Genomic DNA, 18,823 nt, shown 5'->3' on the forward strand with positions numbered 1-18,823 from the left:
ATGCAAGCTAAGGAGCCTTATGGACCCGGATTCCGTACAGGTGCGGGACCACCTGCTCTTGCATGGTTTCATGGATGGCTATCGGTGGCAAGGTGATGATGATGATTATGAAGTCGTCCATGGGGGTCGGGCAAGAAATGAGGAAGAGTAGCAAGACAACCGCGATGAGGGCAGGCGAGAAGACGAAGAATCTCCAGGACATGATCACGAAGTAGATGCAGTACACAGTCATCATGTAGAAGATGCCGGACATGATGATGAGGAAGATGCTGGAGCAGACAAAGGGCATGATCATGAAGATGAAGATGCCGGAGCAGACGACGATGGACCATCGATGGGCTGGGTGCAGGACCCTCATATTCAAGAGCTGCTTCTCAAGCAGATGGATAACGCAAGGGCTGCTGCCCGAGAGAAAGCCAAGCTGGATCAACTGGAGATAGACGCGGTTACTCCATTATATGAAGGATTGAGGCCCGAGGATACCCGCCTGAAAAGTAACGCTCATGGCTCTGGATATGAAGGTAAAACACAAAATGACCGACGCATGCTTCGACGAGAACATGTCATTCTGGCACGAACGTCTTCCCAAGGGGAACAAGTGCCCGACCAGTTTCAAGGAGGCGAAGAAAATCATGTGTCCTCTGGATTTACCGCACGTGAAATACCATGTGTGCATGAACAATTGCATCATTTATCGGGACGAGCACGCGGAGTCTACCATATGTACGGTGTGCGGCGTCACTCGATACAAGAAGAGGAAGAAAGCTCCTCGAAAAGTGGTGTGGTACTTTCCGATCACTCCTCGTCTGCAGCGGTATTTCGCGGACCCTAAGCTAGCAAAGCTCCTGCGTTGGCACGCGGATAGGGAGGAGAAGAAGCGTGAAGGTGACGGAAAAAAAGACAAGATGCTGAGTCACCCTAAGGATGCGAGCCAGTGGCAAGCGTCGAACTTCAAACACCTAGAATTTGGGGACGATCCAAGGAACATCGTGCTGGGCGCGAGTACCGATGGAGTCAATCTGTTTGGCAGCCAGAGAAGCACACATAGCACCTAGCCTGTGTTTGTGTGGATGTACAACCTTCCCCCCTGGTTGTGCATGAAGAGGAATTACATTCACATGAGTATGCTAATTGAAGGGCCGAAACAACCAGGGAACGACATCAATCTGTATCTGGGGCTGCTTAAAGAGGAGCTAGACACGCTGTGGAAAACGCCAGCCAATACGTGGGACGCCGCAGAGAAAGAATATTTCCCTATGAGAGCCACACTACTCACGACGGTGCACGACTATCTCGGTTACGGATATGTCGCGGGGCAGGTGGTCTATGGATTTTCTGGATGTGTCAGGTGCATGGATGACACAACATATCGCCAGCTAGATAAAGATCCCGGGTCTTCTAAAACCGTGTTCATGGGACATCGAAGGTGGCTTCGCGACGATGACCCATGGAGAAAACGCAAGGATCTCTTCGATGGTGAAACCGAACCCCGAAGACGCCCACGTATGAGGAGCGGCGAGGAAATAGACGAGCTGTTGAAAAATTGGAAAGAGTGCCCGGAGCTGGGAAAGAAGCGAAAGGCGCCAGAGCCGGTACTGAAGGTATGGAAAACGAGGTCTGTTTTCTGGGACTTGCCGTACTGGAAGATCCACCGTGTACCTCATAGCCTTGATGTCATGCATATCACGAAGAACGTGTGTGAGAGTCTGCTTGGTACCCTGCTCAACATGCCAGAGAGGACCAAAGATGGGCTGAAAGGAAGGGCAGACTTGAAATGAATGGGCATCAGGGAGGAGCTTCACGCTAATGATGATGAGGCGAAGCAGGACACAGAAAGTCGTCGCAAAGGCAAAAAGGCCAAGAAGACCGGAAATGACTACCCTCCAGCATGCTTCACTCTATGTCAGGAAAAGATCGAGTAGTTTTTCACCTGCCTCGTAGGAGTAAAACTTCCTTACGGTTACGCAGGGAAGATAACCAGATACCTAGACTCATCGAAGCAGAAGTTCAGCGAGACGAAGTCTCACGACTGTCACGTGCTGATGACGCAGATACTTCCAGTTGCAATCCGTGGGATCATGGATGCGCACGTCCGTGAAAGGCTATTTGGCCTATGCAACTTTTTCGACGTCATCTCTTGGAAGTCGCTTGGCGTGAGGCAACTCAGAAGGCTAAAGGAAGAGATCGTGGTGATACTATGCAAGCTTGAGATGTACTTCCCGCCCGCATTCTACAATGTTATGGTGCATTTGCTGGTCCATATCGTGGAGGATATCATCCAACTCGGGACGACGTTCCTGCACAGCATGATGTCGTTCGAAAGGATGAATGGTGCCATCAAAGGATACGTTCGCAACATGTCATGTCCAGAGGGAAGCATAGCCAGGGGCTTTCTGACCGAAGAGTGCATCTCCTACTGCACGAATTATCTAGGCATCGAGAACCCCGTTTGTCTGCCCATCAACAGGCACCTCGGCAGGCTCGCTGGATGGGGGTCACCGCGATGGTCGCCGCAAAATGCACGTCGACTTCAAGGGTCGACTCGCTGACTTTGAAAGAGCAAACCTAGTCGCGCTATAACACATAGACGTGGTCGATCCTTGGGTGGTAGAGCACAAAACCTTTATTGATAAGACGTACAATGACCGAGGCCAACAGAGGACGGACGGAGATATAATCAAAGAGCACAACTCATGTTTCACGCGTTGGTTCAAGGAGAAGCTTTTGTCGTACCCTTTACATGAGGATTCTTCCGCGGAAGAAAAATTCATATTCGCCTTGTCATAGGGCGCCGAGCACAACCTGATGACCTATGAGGCATACGATATCAACGGCTACACATTCTACACCAAGGACAAGGACATGAAGAGCGATGGTTATCAGAACTCCAGGGTATCGATGGAATCCTACACCGGTAACGACAAGGACAGATACTACGGAAGGATCGAGGAGATCTGGGAGCTGAGCTATGCTGGAGAGAAGGTCCCGATATTCCGTGTCAGATGGGCCAAGAGTTTCCTAAAAGAAGACCGGTATTTCACCACCATGGTTATACTCGAAGCCAAATCCAAGACCGTGGGTGCAAACATCATCGCGAAAAATGAGCCATGGATACTGGCTTCCCAAGTGGACCAATGCTTCTTCATTACCGACCCGTCAAAGCCCAGTCGTGTTGTCGTGAGGAGAGGCAAAAGGAAGATCATCGGAATGGATGGAGTCACCAATGAGCAAGACTTCGACAAGTACGGCGACCCGAAGATGGAACATGACGACGACGATGAAATGCCATACACCACAAGAAGAAGCAGGACCACCCTACCTAAAGGAAGTCCGTTCAACAGAAGAACTCCATTTGCAAAAACGAAGGGCAAGAAGATTGTGAAAAGATAGCTAGCTAAGACCGATTGTATTTAAATCACAGTCTTCATTTCTCGATTGTATTTTGACATATGGAAATGATATTTCTTCTGTTCTAGTCCTCATGAATATTTATTTATGTTTATTCTGGTATACCAATTTTTATTTATGTTTATTCTGGTATTGAATTTTTAACTCCCAAAAAGTATTGAATTTGTTAATATTTTTTGAACTCATGAATATTTTTAAATTTCATGGGCACGTTTTGAATTCATGAATATTTTTAAAATTAGATGATATTTTTCATATTCATAAATGTTTTACCAATTCACAAATGAATGCAATTAAAAATCCAAAAATTTGATGATATTTGATGATATTTTCGAATAACAAATTTGATGATATTTTCAAATAACAAATTTGATGATATTTTTTCATATCCATAAATATTTTCAAATAACAAATTTGATGATATTTTTTCACGTTCATAAATGTTTTCAAATTTGATCGTCATATTCTAAAAAATTATTAGATGCAACTAAAAATAATAATAAAAAGTTAGTAATGGCGCACCGGGGGAAGGTGCGCCATTGCTATCAAGGTACTTATGGCGCACCCCTAGGAGGTGCGCCATTGGTATACCAATTTTTATGATAGTTTTTCAAATATTTTCAAATAACAAATTTGATGATATTTTCAAATAACAAATTTGATAATATTTTTTCATATTCATAAATATTTTTAAATAACAAATTTGTTGATATTTTTTCACATTCATAAATGTTTTCAAATTTGATCGTCATTTTCTAAAAAATATATTAGATGCAACTAAAAATAATAATAAAAGTTAGTAATGGCGCACCGGGGAAGGTGCGCCATTGCTATCACTGTGTTTATGGTGCACCACTAGATGGTGCGCCATTGCTAACCCTTTCCCCACTAAAAAAACAAAGATAAAAAAACACCATCGATCCGAAATCCCCAATACCCCGAGCCCTCGACCTGCTGCTCCGTCGCCGCCCCAACCCACTACGCCGCCGTCCTGACCCACTTCGACGCCACCAGTCACCCCACGCCGCACGGAGACGTCCAGGAGGACCGCCGTCGACTACTTCTTCATCTACGGGCTCTCAATCGACCGGAGCTGCACCGTATCATCACCATTGTCGACTTCGCCAACCTCGACCGCCCTCGTCCACCTCGTCACGTCGCTCCGCCCCGGTCACCCCCGACCTCCCGAGCTCATCGTCGAGCACCTCGGTGAGGCCCTCGGCCGATTTCCCCTTTCCCCCGTCGGGTTCGTTGCCGTAGCCGCCGTTGCCGAGCTCCTACATTGTTGTTTGGCGTTGCTACTGTCGTGCCCGCGCTCGCGGTGAGCACGCGGTCACCTCGCGCAGCCCTGCCTCCCTGCCTTCGTCTTGCCCCCCGCGCTGCGCCACGGCCGTGCCCACCAGCGCGTCGGCCGGTCGCCGGGCCGGCCCTTGCCCCGCCTAGTGCCGCTACCTCTGCGCCCCTGCGCCTTGCCTCATGCATGCCCATAAGCACTGCCCCCGCTCCTGTTGTTGCTACGTGCTGCTGCTTTTCCTTGTGCTGCTACTGCTGCGTTGTTGCTCCTGCCGCTACTCCGCTCCTTGCATTGCTGCTGCTTTGCTCACTGCCCCCGATTGGATAGTTTGCTGGGTTTGGGGGTTGCTCTAGGGTATTTAGGCCTTGTGTTTTTGCTCTTCTGTGTGTAGTTTGGCGTGGTTGTTGCTCTGCAAGTAGTTCAGAGATAGCTAGGTTTGTTTTGTGTCATGGCTCATATGTCTTTGCCTTTTTGTGTCACGGCTCATATGTCTTTGTGTCATTGTTGTCCACATTTAGATTCAGTCATGTACTAAGCATTCAAGTACTATAAATCTGTTCAAATCACATAATTTATTAGATCCCTAGCTAGTATATGGATCTAATCCCTGCAGGGTTCAGATTCAGACATAATTTATTTGATTCCACCATTTTATCAAGCATTGCTGTCCACATTCAGGCTCAGTCATGTACTTGGCATTCAAATAGTATACATCTGTTCAAATGACATAATTTACTTGATGATGATGATGATAGCAGATCCAAATACACAGACAAGTACTACTAGTTATGTATAGATCAAATCTGACAGAACAAGGACATTATATGGAGGTCCTTGTTCCGAGCTCACAGGGAAAAAAAGAATTAGAGCCACATTATTATTATTTTAACATGGAAATGCTCAGTTGTTAGCCAAAAATACTAGACTCTTCAGGAGTGAGCAGAATAGAAGCAGTGAACGAAGTTGTAATAGGTCAAACCATTGAACTCCTAAATATCAGTGCAAGCACACAAATCAACAGTGGCCAGCTCATAAGTTTAATGCTACATACATTTTATGCAGTTAATGTCACTCTGAATCATGCATGTAAATTTTTGATGTAGAGACATTATCCCCTTTGTACCGAAAATGCTGCATATGCTAAAACTATGAAAAGCCGAAAAATGCTTCAGGTTAACATATCATCTAAATACAGGCATTCTCTTTGTTCCAACTCAGTTTACACTTCTTACAAGTGATTCATGTTGTATTATGATAGGGAATAGCAAGACAGAATTGTGAGCTCAGAGAGCGGTGCAAGTAATGGTATGATACTGCCTGGAGATGCATATATTGTTTCACCTCTTCACAGGCCAACGTATTTTCCATGTTGTGATGGAGGCCTTTTTTTAACACTGGACTTTGCCACCTGTTGTTTGTCTTGTAAATAGCATTGGACAGAGATTTAAGCAAGTAGCACATTGCCTTGTACACCTGGGATAATGATTTTGCAGGTACCCCGAGAGGCCCTTGAGTTTGTCGGAATGTCGATTAACTTCCGTTCCGGCAAATTCGGGTACTCCATATGTCCTATTTTCAGCAAAGGTCATGCTGAAGTTTTCTGTGAATTTTAGCATGTCTTTGCTAAAAATAGGACATATGGGGTACTTGCGACTAATGCATGGGCGGGGGTATCTTAGTACTTAATTAAGTAGGATCAACTGCCTCTTTTGTTATACATATAGAAGTGTGATATCAACTCATAGTTATTACTAATGTCAGTTGCTCGTCGTCGATACCCTAATCTGATAGGATGACCTACTAAAAAAGCCCATACCTCATATTCTATTTGGATGGCCCTGCTAACCCTTGATCATAAATACTTGAGATGGATGTAGCAGGCTTAAAGAAAGAAATGTTTTAGGCCAACTGCACTAGGCCTGGCTGAAAATGCACAAGTGTGCATGACTAACAATATTCTATTGTAAAGCTAAACAGGAAAGAGGAACCACTCATCCTAACCATTTGCTCTCAAAATTACCACTTCACTTCTTACTACTGAAAATCTTAGACCATCTCCATTCACCAATAGCTCAAACCAGTTCGAAGGGCGTGTTTTCACCACACTGTGGATTATCTTATTGGACCCAACAGATATTTGCAGAAGTAACTTCCTATTCACCTAAAGGCATACAAACTTAGGCTTTTGGGGTGCCTCGGCGTCGACAAACCCTAAATGATATAACCTTGGCTTTTAGGGTGCCTCGGCGTCGACAAACCCTAAATGATAAAACCTTAGCTTTTAGGGTGCCTCGGCATCGATAAACCCTAAATGATGAAAACTTAACTTAGCATTTAGGGTGCCTCAGCGTCGACAAACCCTAAATGATAAAAGCTTAGCTTTTAGGAGGCCTCGGTGTCGACAAACCCTAAATGATGAGACCATGATAATTCCTCACAAACCAACCCTTAAATAACACTGAGCCATTATGTCGTCACCCTTGAAGCCTTGTGGGCATTTGCAGCCCTTAGCTTGTTCATTCTGTAGATTTCCAAAATTCAGGTTTGTACCGCACACCGAAGCCAACTTTTTGGTGACATTCCTCGAGAAGTAGGTTATTTGGTCAACTTAGAGATCTTGTTCCTTGAAATAACCAACTTTTTGACCAAACTTTTTTCCAATTTAGAGCGAAACATGGCCCACAACGATGAGGCTAGCAGTTCGGGCAAGGCATTCTGGGAGCTGTCCCAGGAGATGGAGGAAGAACCTCACCGCTATGAGGACACCGCAGAAGACACCGATCCTGACTACACAACCCCTAGTGGCATCGGGGATGACACCACTGATGGTGCCGCCGAGGATGCCACCACTGATGATGGCAGCGCACGCACAGATGGCAGCCAACCGAAGAGGCAACGGAAGGACCGGCGGCCGAACGTACTCGGCACCGTCAAGGAGGAATTTACTGAAGTGTCCTCCGAGCGGCATCCAACGGCGCCCCCAGAAATAGTCAAGGGGTACGTGGGACAGCTCGGGTGCATTCTCCGGAGCACCGTCTCGATCAACACCGAGAACCTAAGGCATCGTGACCGAGGGAATTTGCGCAACCTCCTCTTCATGAAGCTGCACGAACGATACAAGTTCCCCGGTGACTTCGCAAACACAAGCCTCGCAGGGAATAAAGTGAACAGTGCCGCCCTCACGAAGATGAGCACGACCCTGGCTACTTGGAGAGCCGCGGTGAAGAGAATGATTAAAAAAGGTGATAGTTATGAGAAGATCAAGGAGAAGCATCCTTCGATCAGTGAAGATGACTACCTGGAGTTCAAGATCAAGTGCGAGAGCGACGCAACCGTGGAATCAAGTCAGTGGGGGAAAGAGATGCGGGACCTGAACTTAGGGGTCCACAAACTCGGTCCCGGCGGTTACAGAGTGGCAGAACCTATATGGGACAAGGAGGACGCGGAGCGTGCCGAGCAAGGCCTACCGCCCCTCTTCGAGAAATACCATGACAAGCAGACCATGAACTATGTCAGGGCCCGGTACAAGGTGGACCCGGTAACCAAGGAGCTTACCACGGATCTGAAGACCAAGGCGCTTGAGCGTGTTCTGGTAAGGAATACACCCCCGTGTAATTAGCTCCATATGGTCGCATTCTAATTAATGAAGCCAATTTTGTAAATGGTTCACGTTCCTTCCGCAGGACACTGAAAGCAGTAGCGCGGGGTCGTCTCAGAGCTCCCCTTTCGACACCCCTTTAAATAGGGCATTGAACGTAATGAAAAACAAGGATAAACTCAGTAAGCCGTTTTCAGTTGGTCATGCGGCCGGCAAAGGCTTGTCCACGAAATGGTCGGAGTACTATACTGCTGGGCGAAAGGAGAGAAAGACCAGCTCAGAAAGCCAGGAGCGCGAGGTTCAACAACTCAAGGCACAAGTGGCGCGGATTCCGGAGATCGTCGAAGAGCAAGTGCGAGACCAACTGGGAGCGACGATCACCGCAATTATGCCTACCTTGGTTTCTAGGCTGCAGGCGTGGATTGCGGGCGGCCAACAGGGGCCGCCCCTGATTCCCAGCTTCACGGGCAGCAACTTGCGCAACGCGCCGGCGGCGCCATTGGTGTCTCCGGCGGAGGCGCCGACATTGTAGCTTAATACACCCGGTTGTGGGAAGAATACGCCGGCCGACACGTCGGCAACAAGCGGCCCCTCCATCACTTGCATGCTCGCCGTTGGTGGTGCCTCGACATTAGCCGAGCTCGACGCCGATGACTTCATCTCCTTGCCTTTGACTGGGCATCCTTGACTCCCTACATGTTTTCGCAGGGTGCCGCCGACGTTCCGTGCACTCTCCTGCACTTCATGAACGACGAGTTGGTCGATGTCGCCAAGGGCAGAATCGTTCAACCGGGCAGCCGCGTGTTCCACGGTAATCAGATGCCACCAACCTTTTATAGGGTTCAACTGGTTCGGGTGCTGTCGGGCTTCGACGACATGTTACCTCCGTATCGACCCCATGGGGCCGACGAAGATGATGTGATGACCCTCAGCGCCTGCATAAGCTGGCCCATGCTTTGGCCGAAGAGCCAGATTCGTTTGGGGGCGGGGGACACTACCCCATAGACAACACCGCCAGTCGTGCCGGCGCCAAGCCATGGCAAGACCCCCGCAACGCTACCGGACATGCCGGACATGGATATGGCACATGATCCGGACATGCATATGGCACAGGATCCGGACGACGATGATGACAATGACGGTACATTTACCAACGTTGATAAGTACTTCAACGACCATGGGTACGGTGACGAATTCTTGGGGCCTCCTTCTCAAGAACCCAACCCTGCAAAAGACGATCTAGCTGGTACCATGGAGAAATTCAGTTGCAACAGGCGTCGTCTGGCGTTCAGTTCTTAGGAGACGCCTCCAGCTGCCGCCTTCACCAAGCCTCAGATAGCCGAGGTGCGAAATATTAACAGCCCCAACACACTCAAGAAGGCTGTCTGTGAGCAGAACTCGATCCCATTACAGCAGAAGAAGAAGGGACGGAAAAGAAAGAGTAACAAGGGTGCGAGCCAGCCGGCACCGAGTATGATCCGTGCTTAGGACGGGCCACCTTCACCTAAGGATATCTCGAGGAGGGTGCATGTGGCGGGTAGGCCGATGCTACCGACTAATCTGCTCAATGCTGCAACCGGTGCTATGCGGAGTCTGCATGACAGTGTTCTTTGTTTGGAGAAGCGGCGTCTCCGAGAGAATGATGTGGCATACCGGTTTTCGTGGCCAAGGTGCCAGAGGGCAAGGGCTTTGTGGATAGTGCCATCGGGGGTATGATCGTCCTGCGGTTTGATGACATCTTCGCTATGTTTAACCTTCATCCGCTGCACTACACCTTCATTCGGCTATTTTCGCTGAGTATGGAGATGCGGATCATTAGAGACAAGACCCCGGACATCGTGATAGTCGACCCCTTCTACATGCGTGCCAAGATCTTGGGCAGCGCTGGGGACCAGCAAGTCGCGAGTTCATACCTCGAAGGCGTCATTCTGGCAAACCCTGATAAGGATAACTTCCTCGTGCCTTACTTTCCCGAGTAAGTCATCCCCTCACCGCCCCGTAACATATGATTTCTTAGATTCGATCATTCTTTTTTTTCTAACATTCCATGTTTTGTGCAGTGACACACATTGCACACTCATCCTCTTAAGCCCGAAATATTCCATGGCCACGTATTTCGACTCGGACCGTCGGTCGAAGAAAGACTACACAAATATCAAGAAAGTTCTTGATGATGTTCTTCTCGGCTATGCCAGATCTGGAGGCACCTTCAGCAGGCCAATTCATAGGTACGGCAAGCACGTGTTCGCCCACAATACGATGTTTCCCTGTGTCAAGAAGCCGCCTGGCGGTCAGAAAGATGTCTACTACTCCCTCCATCACATGCGGGCGATCGTACGGGACCATAATCACCTTCTGCTACCAAATAATCTCAAAGATTGGGCCGCAAGCTTGTCGGCAATCCAGGACATGGACATCAGACAAGAATTCTTTCACATTCAGTCGGAGTTTGCGGAAATCATCCATCAAGATGTCCTTCGTACCTCGGGGCAGTTCTACCTCAGATATCAACCGTCCAACAGTGAGATAGAAACAACGCTACAAATGCAGGCTGACAACGCCCGCAATTTCATGACCATCACGATAGACGGCGGCTTCATCCACGCTCCGGTCCCTGAGTCAAGTCGAAAGTAGTGATGCTATGTGTAGTTCTGAAATATCGATTAGCTCATGTTGTAATTAAACTTTAATGAACTTGTATGTCTCTTTGGTTTGGACAGTCGTTCAACTTATATGTAATCGATGCTATTTATTAGTAGGACCATGAATCATGCTATGAATGTCTTGTTTTTCTCTCCCGATCATTTTGTTGCATACTTATATATTGCTTATGTATTGTCTGTGAATTGCTACTAACGTTTTGTTTGGCTAGTGCATAGAGATGCCGTCTTATGTCGTGTACAAGGGTAAGGTTCCCGGAGTCTACGATGACTGGGAGGAGTGTCGGAGACAGGTTCACCGTTTCAGCGGTAACAGTTACAAAGGGTACACCAATAGGGCGGAGGCGGAAGCTAGATACGCGCGTTCTCTAGCGGGAGGGAGGAGGGAGCGGAGGAGGAACCAGATGAAGACTAGTTTCATTGTGATGATGCTCATCAGGATGACCGCAACTCTCTTCTATGTGATGGTAGTTTAGATGATCGATATCGACTTGTAATGTGAAGACAAACTCGTTACTCGTGGTCTTGAGACTTGTAATGTTCTAACTTTATTCGGTCTTTTGAATTCGGAGACTAATATGATGAATTGTATTCGGAGACTAATCTTCTATTGTATTCGATGAATCTGCTGTTTATATGTTGTGTTCTATATCCTGTGCAGTAATTTATTTTGTAAACTGTGCAAATATCAGAAAATAAAAAAATTCCTAATGTTCATACTAGTGGCGCACCACACTGCACTAGTGCCGCACTGCAATAAGCACACTAGTGACACACTACCTAGAAGGGCGCCATTAGTAACCCAGAGCACAAGGTAAATATGCCCCCTGGGAGGCATAGTAATGACGCACCATTTGACATACTAATGGCGCACTCCCCGGTGCACCACTATTGTCTGGTATACTAATGGCGCACCAGGGGTGCGCCATTAGTATTAATTACTATTGGCGTGATGATAGTGGCGCACCTGTAGTGCGTCATTAATGGCCAAAACAGGTGCGCCGCTAATTAGCCTTTTCTTAGTAGTGCCATCACCATCTCCCAGAAGAAGCCCGCCGCGCGAGTATGATCTGTCCACCAAATCAGCCGCCACATGAGCTAGTCTCTTCACACTAGCCTGGAACTTCGTCTTGGCGTCCTCCTTAAGCAACCCTGCGAAGACAACCTCCAAAGGAGTACGAGCATCATACTTTTCAAAAGTAACTTTGTTACAGAGGCACCAAATCCCCCAGCAAATGGCTGCAATTATCATCATATAGAATTTCTTTCCACCTAGAAAGAGTTTGTACAACCAAGCTAGACTTTGCCAAATAGACCGGGGGCCATAAGAGGCCCCTGCTGTCAACCCAAGCACATAGAAGATATAATTTTGTGATAGATTTGCAAAGGAATAGGGGAGGCATCCAAAGGACAGGCCATTATTTATTTACAAATAGGCCAACACACAAACTGACCATCTGACAGAAGTGAGATGTATAGTAGGTGATTAGTACATTATGACATCTTATGCACGGTATATACCATGCATGGTAGAAAATGCACTCTCAATAAACTAGTGCTTTCACAAGCATTTCTACGTACAACCACCCCCTCCCAAATCTAAGATTCAAGTGGGTTTCTTATCATTGAGAAGAGGAAGCTGGACCGGTACATGAAGGACGATGATTTCGATGTCAGGTGCGATGTCGTCGTGGTGAAGGAGATCTTCACCAAGCCCATCCTAGTTTCAAAAGTTTTCCGTCCTGTCGTGAAACAGGAAAGATAAAATGGCTGACGAGGGTATCGGTTTGGTTGTTGAACTCGCGGGCGATCAAGGCTTGTTTGTCTGGATACCTGCGTGTGCGTGCCATCTAAAGAGTGCCAGACTACCAGGCATCTTTATCTTTCATGATTATATTCTCGTGCTTCAGCAGAGAAAAGTAACCGATATATATTGTAATGCCAACTATGGCAGTCTAATGTTCTACTATTTGCTATGCAAGTTAAAGCTAGTAGTACTTCCTTACCAATTACCAAGTTCATTGTGATCTTCATCTATTAAGTACTACTCCCTCTGGCTCATAATGTAAGATATATTTTAACACTACACTAGTGCTAAAAAAAGTCCTACATTATGGGACGGAGGGAATACATTTTATTAATTCCTTGTATGAATCAATCACGCGTTCCATCTGTTTGCAAACAATGTGGTTAGATTTGAATATCAAAACAAACCCCTTGATTAGTTGCTCTGGGTTTAGTCTGTCGTACACACCATCGACTCAACCAGAGAACACAAGAAGCAAACCACACAGTTTAGTTCACCACAGAAACAGTCCACCGGTAACGACTCTACACCGACCTCTAAATCCGTCTCTACTACGCCATCTTCCGCCTCCGAAGTCGGCAAAAGATCATCACATAATTTCTCAAGAGCCGACATTCCTAGATGTTTCACATCTACCTCATTCATAGGTTTAATGGCTGCTAAGTTACGAATAATTTCAGAAGTTCGCTCCGCTTCTAAGTCTAAAATGTCATTAATAGATTTTGCAACTTCTTTTTCATTAGAGCCTAGTGAAACTCCTATTTATGTGCCTTATTTATAATTTCATTCGCCGAGAAATGCATTATAGAAGAACTCTTATTAAAAGACGTACACGCAGTTGCCTCGACATCACGAAGTTTGGCCGCCCTCATGGCACACCCTATCTGCAGGTCGTCCGCGTCCGGTTGATCCTGAATCCGGTTGATGACACGCCTGCCAGCCGTCACCGGATCCATGATACCACCAAAGGCGATGATCTCCTCCATAGACCTCTCCGGAGGTGCAAGCTCCCCAAATTTACGTCCGACCACCTCAGAAGGAGATGGCGCGAGCGCGGTGTTGGGCAACCCTCTAGCCGGAATGGTGGGAGATGGTGAGCGCCGAGCCTCCTGCTTGGCAAACCCACCCCCATCACCCCTCCAGCGCTACCAGGTGGCGCTACGTTGGGGGTAGAAGCAAAGGCCTTCTGCCCGCACCCCTCCCCGTCCTTGACGGTCGACCCCGTGCCCGAAGCGCCGCTGGCGTGGAAGGTCGCCGGCGAGCACCTCCTCACCACCGAAGCTGTGCGCCGAGTGTCCGCTATGGGAGTGGTGGGAGCCGCCTGCCCACACCCTTTCCCAGCCTTGGTGCCAACCCTGGTGGCCCGATCTCCTGTTGCCGTGGGCGCCATATGGCCGGATGGCCACTCTGCCGAGGTCCCCCCCCCCCGAGATCCCTCGGAAATGGAGCTGCACACGAGGACCCCAACCGCCGCGGGTACCACCTGCTCCACCGAGATCATGTCAGTAACAGCTCTCTCCAGCTCGGAAACCCCCGTAGGTGGAGTACACACTACTAAAAAAAGGGCTATAGATAGGATTGACACTAATGGCGCACCAGACACGCGGTGCGCCATTAGTATATACTAATGGCGCACCACCTTCTGATACGCCATTAGAGCTGAAACTACTAATGGCGCACCTGGCCCAGGGTGTGCCATTAGTATCAAATTTTTTTTAAACTAGTGCGCCTGTCCAAACATACTAATGGCGCATCCAGACACAGTGCGCCATTACTAGTTGTAACTAGTAATGGCGCACCTGTCGGAAAGTGCGCCACTAATGTTGTTTTTTTATTATATTTTTTATTCCTTTTTTTGCAAAACTACTAATGGCGTACTGTTCGACCGTGCGCCATTAGTATGTTTTTTTTTGCAAAACTACTAATGGCGCACCACCAGAAGGTGCGCCATTAGTAACCTGTATTACTAATGGCGCATTTAGAGTTGGTGCGCCATTAGTATGTTTGGACAGGCGCACTAGTCCATCCAGCCATCCATCCATCCATCTAGAGAAAAGGAGAAAAAAAAGAGCCCACGAGATAAGAGCCCACCCAACTCCACCGAACGCCTCCTCCCTCTCTGTCTCGCGACCTCGCTCCTCTCTCCCCCACGAACCCCGCTCCCTCACCGCCGCCACCACCCACGCCGGCCTATTCCGGTGAGCTCCGGCGACGGGAAGCACTCCCCCCGAGCTCCCCAAGCTCCACGCCTCCTTCCCCTCCGTCCAGAATCGGCGCTCCCGCCCTCCATCGTCCCCCGTGCTAGCTAGGGTTTCGGCCGCCACCTCACCTCCGGCGACGGCGAGGCCAGCGGGCGGCGGGTCAGGCACCGGCGAGCTCCCGAGCCCCTCTCTCTCAATCCCCAGCCCCGATCCCGAGCCCCTATCTCTCGATCCCCTTCTCTCTTTCGTCGCCTCACATCGCCGCCTCGGTCACCGGCCGATTCCAGCCTACTCCGGCGAGCTCTGTCGCTGAGCTAGCTACCCAGGGCTCCCCGTTGAGCCGCTCTACCTCCTCCACTCATTCGATTCGCTTCTCCCTGCCGCCCGTGGTCGCCCCCATCAGTTCTCCCTCTCTAGGGTTTCGGTGGTGGGGAGAGGTTTGTCGTCGGCGTGCTCTTGCTCGTGGATCTAGTTGCCTGCGCCACCTCCCGTGCCTCCTTGTGCACCAGCGCCTCCTGGGTTTTGCCTGTGGTGCTACTGCCCCAGATCCGTCAGCCTCGACTACCTTATCGCCTACCACTGTGCGACGGCGGTGATTTGGCCACACCGCAACCATGGTTGTGGCGTTGCTTATGGTAAGCTCCTCAATCCCTCTGCTCCCCTGCTCGTACTACTCTCTTCAGGCATGTCATGGTCGATTTGATGCTGCTCCGCGTGTCCTGTTAGGGCTTGGTGAAGGTTGGCTCACCTATTATTAGCTCAATTGATTACTGTGCTATCTTTATGGATTTGGCAATGTGGACTTTGGTCTACTTATGCTCCTGCTGCTTTACATGTTCATATTCTAGTTCTAGTTCATGTCTATGGACTGATTACAAGAAATTCTATGCTACTGTTGGTCTATCACTGCAGTTATCTTGGTCTTATAGATGTTATTGTTCCTGTCATATAGCACATGCTAGTTTCTTTATTAGTTGGCTGCTAGTTCTATTTATTCATATGTACAAGTGCTACTATTTCTTTGTTATCTTATAAATGATATAGTCCTTCATTTTTATATAGATGTAATGTTCTTATTGATCAACATATACTGATTCATCTCTTTACTGCAATTACTCTGTGTACTTCATGATTTGCTCCTGTAGTGGTATAAAATTATAGTTTCTCTTTCAAGCTGGTATCTGTGTTTGATATATACTAGTCTTTATCTAAATACCATGTATTGGTATTTCTTGTATGGTTTAGTGCATCATCTACTGGTGGTTTAGTTGTATATTGTACAGGACATAGTCCTGACGGTTGCATGTAGTGATAATTCTTTCTTTGCATTAGCTATTTCATATGTTTCAGATAATTTAGATGCATGCTTATACTCCTATCTATACCAGGTGCATGTGTTGTGCTTGTGTACCTATATACAGAATAGTACCCATGTGTAAGTGGGTGTATGTGTTCTGCTTATAGCAGATGCTTAGTAAATGTGCTATCAATGGCCTATTTCTTCTTGCAGGTTATGGACTATATCTTTCCTTGCCAATTCCCTCTCTCTTAAATCTGATTTGAACAGATGCTGCACTGGTCTCTTCACTTTCTTTCTTTCTCTCCTACTCTCACTGATAAGAACAGGTGCTCCTTAATCTTGCCATGCCAATGATGGTGTCCTGAGGCTCTCATCGTTACTTAAAGATGTTGCACTACTTGATCCAATGATGCAATAGTCCTAGCACTACTAGGCTGCCTGAGGACAATCCCTACTTCAAACCCTACCTCTCGGCTAGTTGATTAGTAGTGGGTTTGTTGGATTTCATCTGAAAACTAACCCAAGCTTAATTGAGGGATCCCCTAATCATGGAGTTAGTTCTAGTTTGAGTTGATCTTTGGGTTTGGCTTTGATCTATACTTTGCTGGCTCTACTTCTGTCTTTTGGGTTATTGGCTCCATTTATGCAGTGTTGGCTCTCTTCTACTGTTTCTTTGATCAACTTAATCTGATTGGGGTTTGACTAATGTTTCCAAACTCGTAAGTGCTAGCTCCTACAGCAAAGGCATTTTGCTAAGGGGAATGCTACATTTAAACCTTGATCAAGTTTTTCATGTTTGTTGTTTCTTGTTTTGCAGGTTGATGAACTGGAAGAAAGAAGCAGAAGATGAAGAACTAGATAGTTTAGTATAGGTTTAGTTTAGGACTTTTTCTAGATACGCCCGCTATCTAGCGGGAGAGGGGAGGGAGCGTTAGAGGAACCGGATGAAGACGAGTTTCACCGTGATGATGCTCATCGTGATGACCGCAGCTCTCTTCTATGTGATGGTAGTTTAGATGATCGATATCGACTTGTAATGTGAAGACAAACTCGCTACTCGCGGTCTCGAGACTTGTAATATAATGTTCTATCTTTGTTCGGTCTTTTCAATTCGGAGACTAATATGATGAATTGTATTCGGAGACTACTATGATGAATTGTATTCAGAGACTAATCTTCTATTGTATTCGATGAATCTGTTGTTGATGTGTGCTGTCTATATTTTGTCTAATTATACATTTTGTAACCTGTGAAAAAAACAAAAAATAAAAAAAATTAAAAAAACCTAATATTTATACTAATGACGCATCACATCACAGTGCGCCATTAGTATGCCGAAGTTACTAATGGCGCATCATTAAACAGTGCGCCATTAGTATGCCGAAGTTACTAATGGCGCATCTTGTTGTTGTGCGTCATTAGTATGCCAAAGCACCTGGATATACATGGCCCCCTGGGAGGCATACTAATGGCGCACTGTTGTATATACTAATGGCGCATCTGAGGTGCGCCATTAGTATACCAGATACTAATGGCGCACCTGTGGTGCGCCATTAGTAAAATATACTAATGGCGTGGCACTAATGGTGCACCACTAATGCGCCATTAATGGCCAAATTAGGTGCGCAATTAGTAGGCCTTTTCCTAGTAGTGATGATGCGATGGAGATCCACAATCAAGAGGCACTAATGGAGGCAATTCAAGCTCCGCCGGATCATCCAACTCCACTCTGTTACATTGGTAGAACAAAAGCTAGATTTTATCGCACTCCTAGAAATAGGCAGAGATAATTTCACTCCACAATTCCTCGGAAGTTCATCGGTGGGATTGATTTTGATTGGCACTGTCTACCCCCTAGAGGAAGATCCGGTGGGATATTGCTAGGGGTTGGATGTGAAACGCTAGAGGTCCTTAATGTTGTGAGGGTGACTTTGCGGTCAAGTTTGGAGTGAGATCAAAGTTAGATGGTTTTCGTTGGTCTCTAGTGGCTGTCTATGGTGTAGCCCAACTCGAACTCAAACCCGATTTCCTAGCAGACCTAGTGCGGATATGTGGAGATGAAATACTTCCAATTTTAGTTGGAGGGGATTTCATTAATATAAGGCGACCTGAGGAAAAGAACAATGGCAATTTCGATGGGCGTTAGGCACTCATGTTTAACATGATTATCGAGAGTCTCAGTCTTAGGGAGATTGAACTCACAGGTAGACAATTTACATGGGCTAATTTGCTACCTACTATGAATTTTGAGAAGTTGGATAGGGTGCTTCCTAGTGTGGAATGGGAATGAAAGTACCCATTGGTGTCGGTCCATGCGATGCAGAGGGCAATCTCGGACTACACACCATTACTTGTAGACTCGGGTGAAGCAACGCATATTGGTAACAGAAACACTTTTGTCTTTCGAACTAAGTTGGTTCGAGAAAGAGAATTTTTTGAGCATTATAGATCGTGAATGGGCAAAACCTGTGACGGGGCGAACAAGAGCGTAGAGTGATGGCAGAGTAAGATTCGACACTTAAGACAATTTTTACGGGGTTGGGCCAGAAACGAGA

This window comes from Triticum aestivum, chromosome 7A, assembly GCF_018294505.1.
Source record: "Triticum aestivum cultivar Chinese Spring chromosome 7A, IWGSC CS RefSeq v2.1, whole genome shotgun sequence".
Classification (NCBI taxonomy): domain Eukaryota; kingdom Viridiplantae; phylum Streptophyta; class Magnoliopsida; order Poales; family Poaceae; genus Triticum; species Triticum aestivum.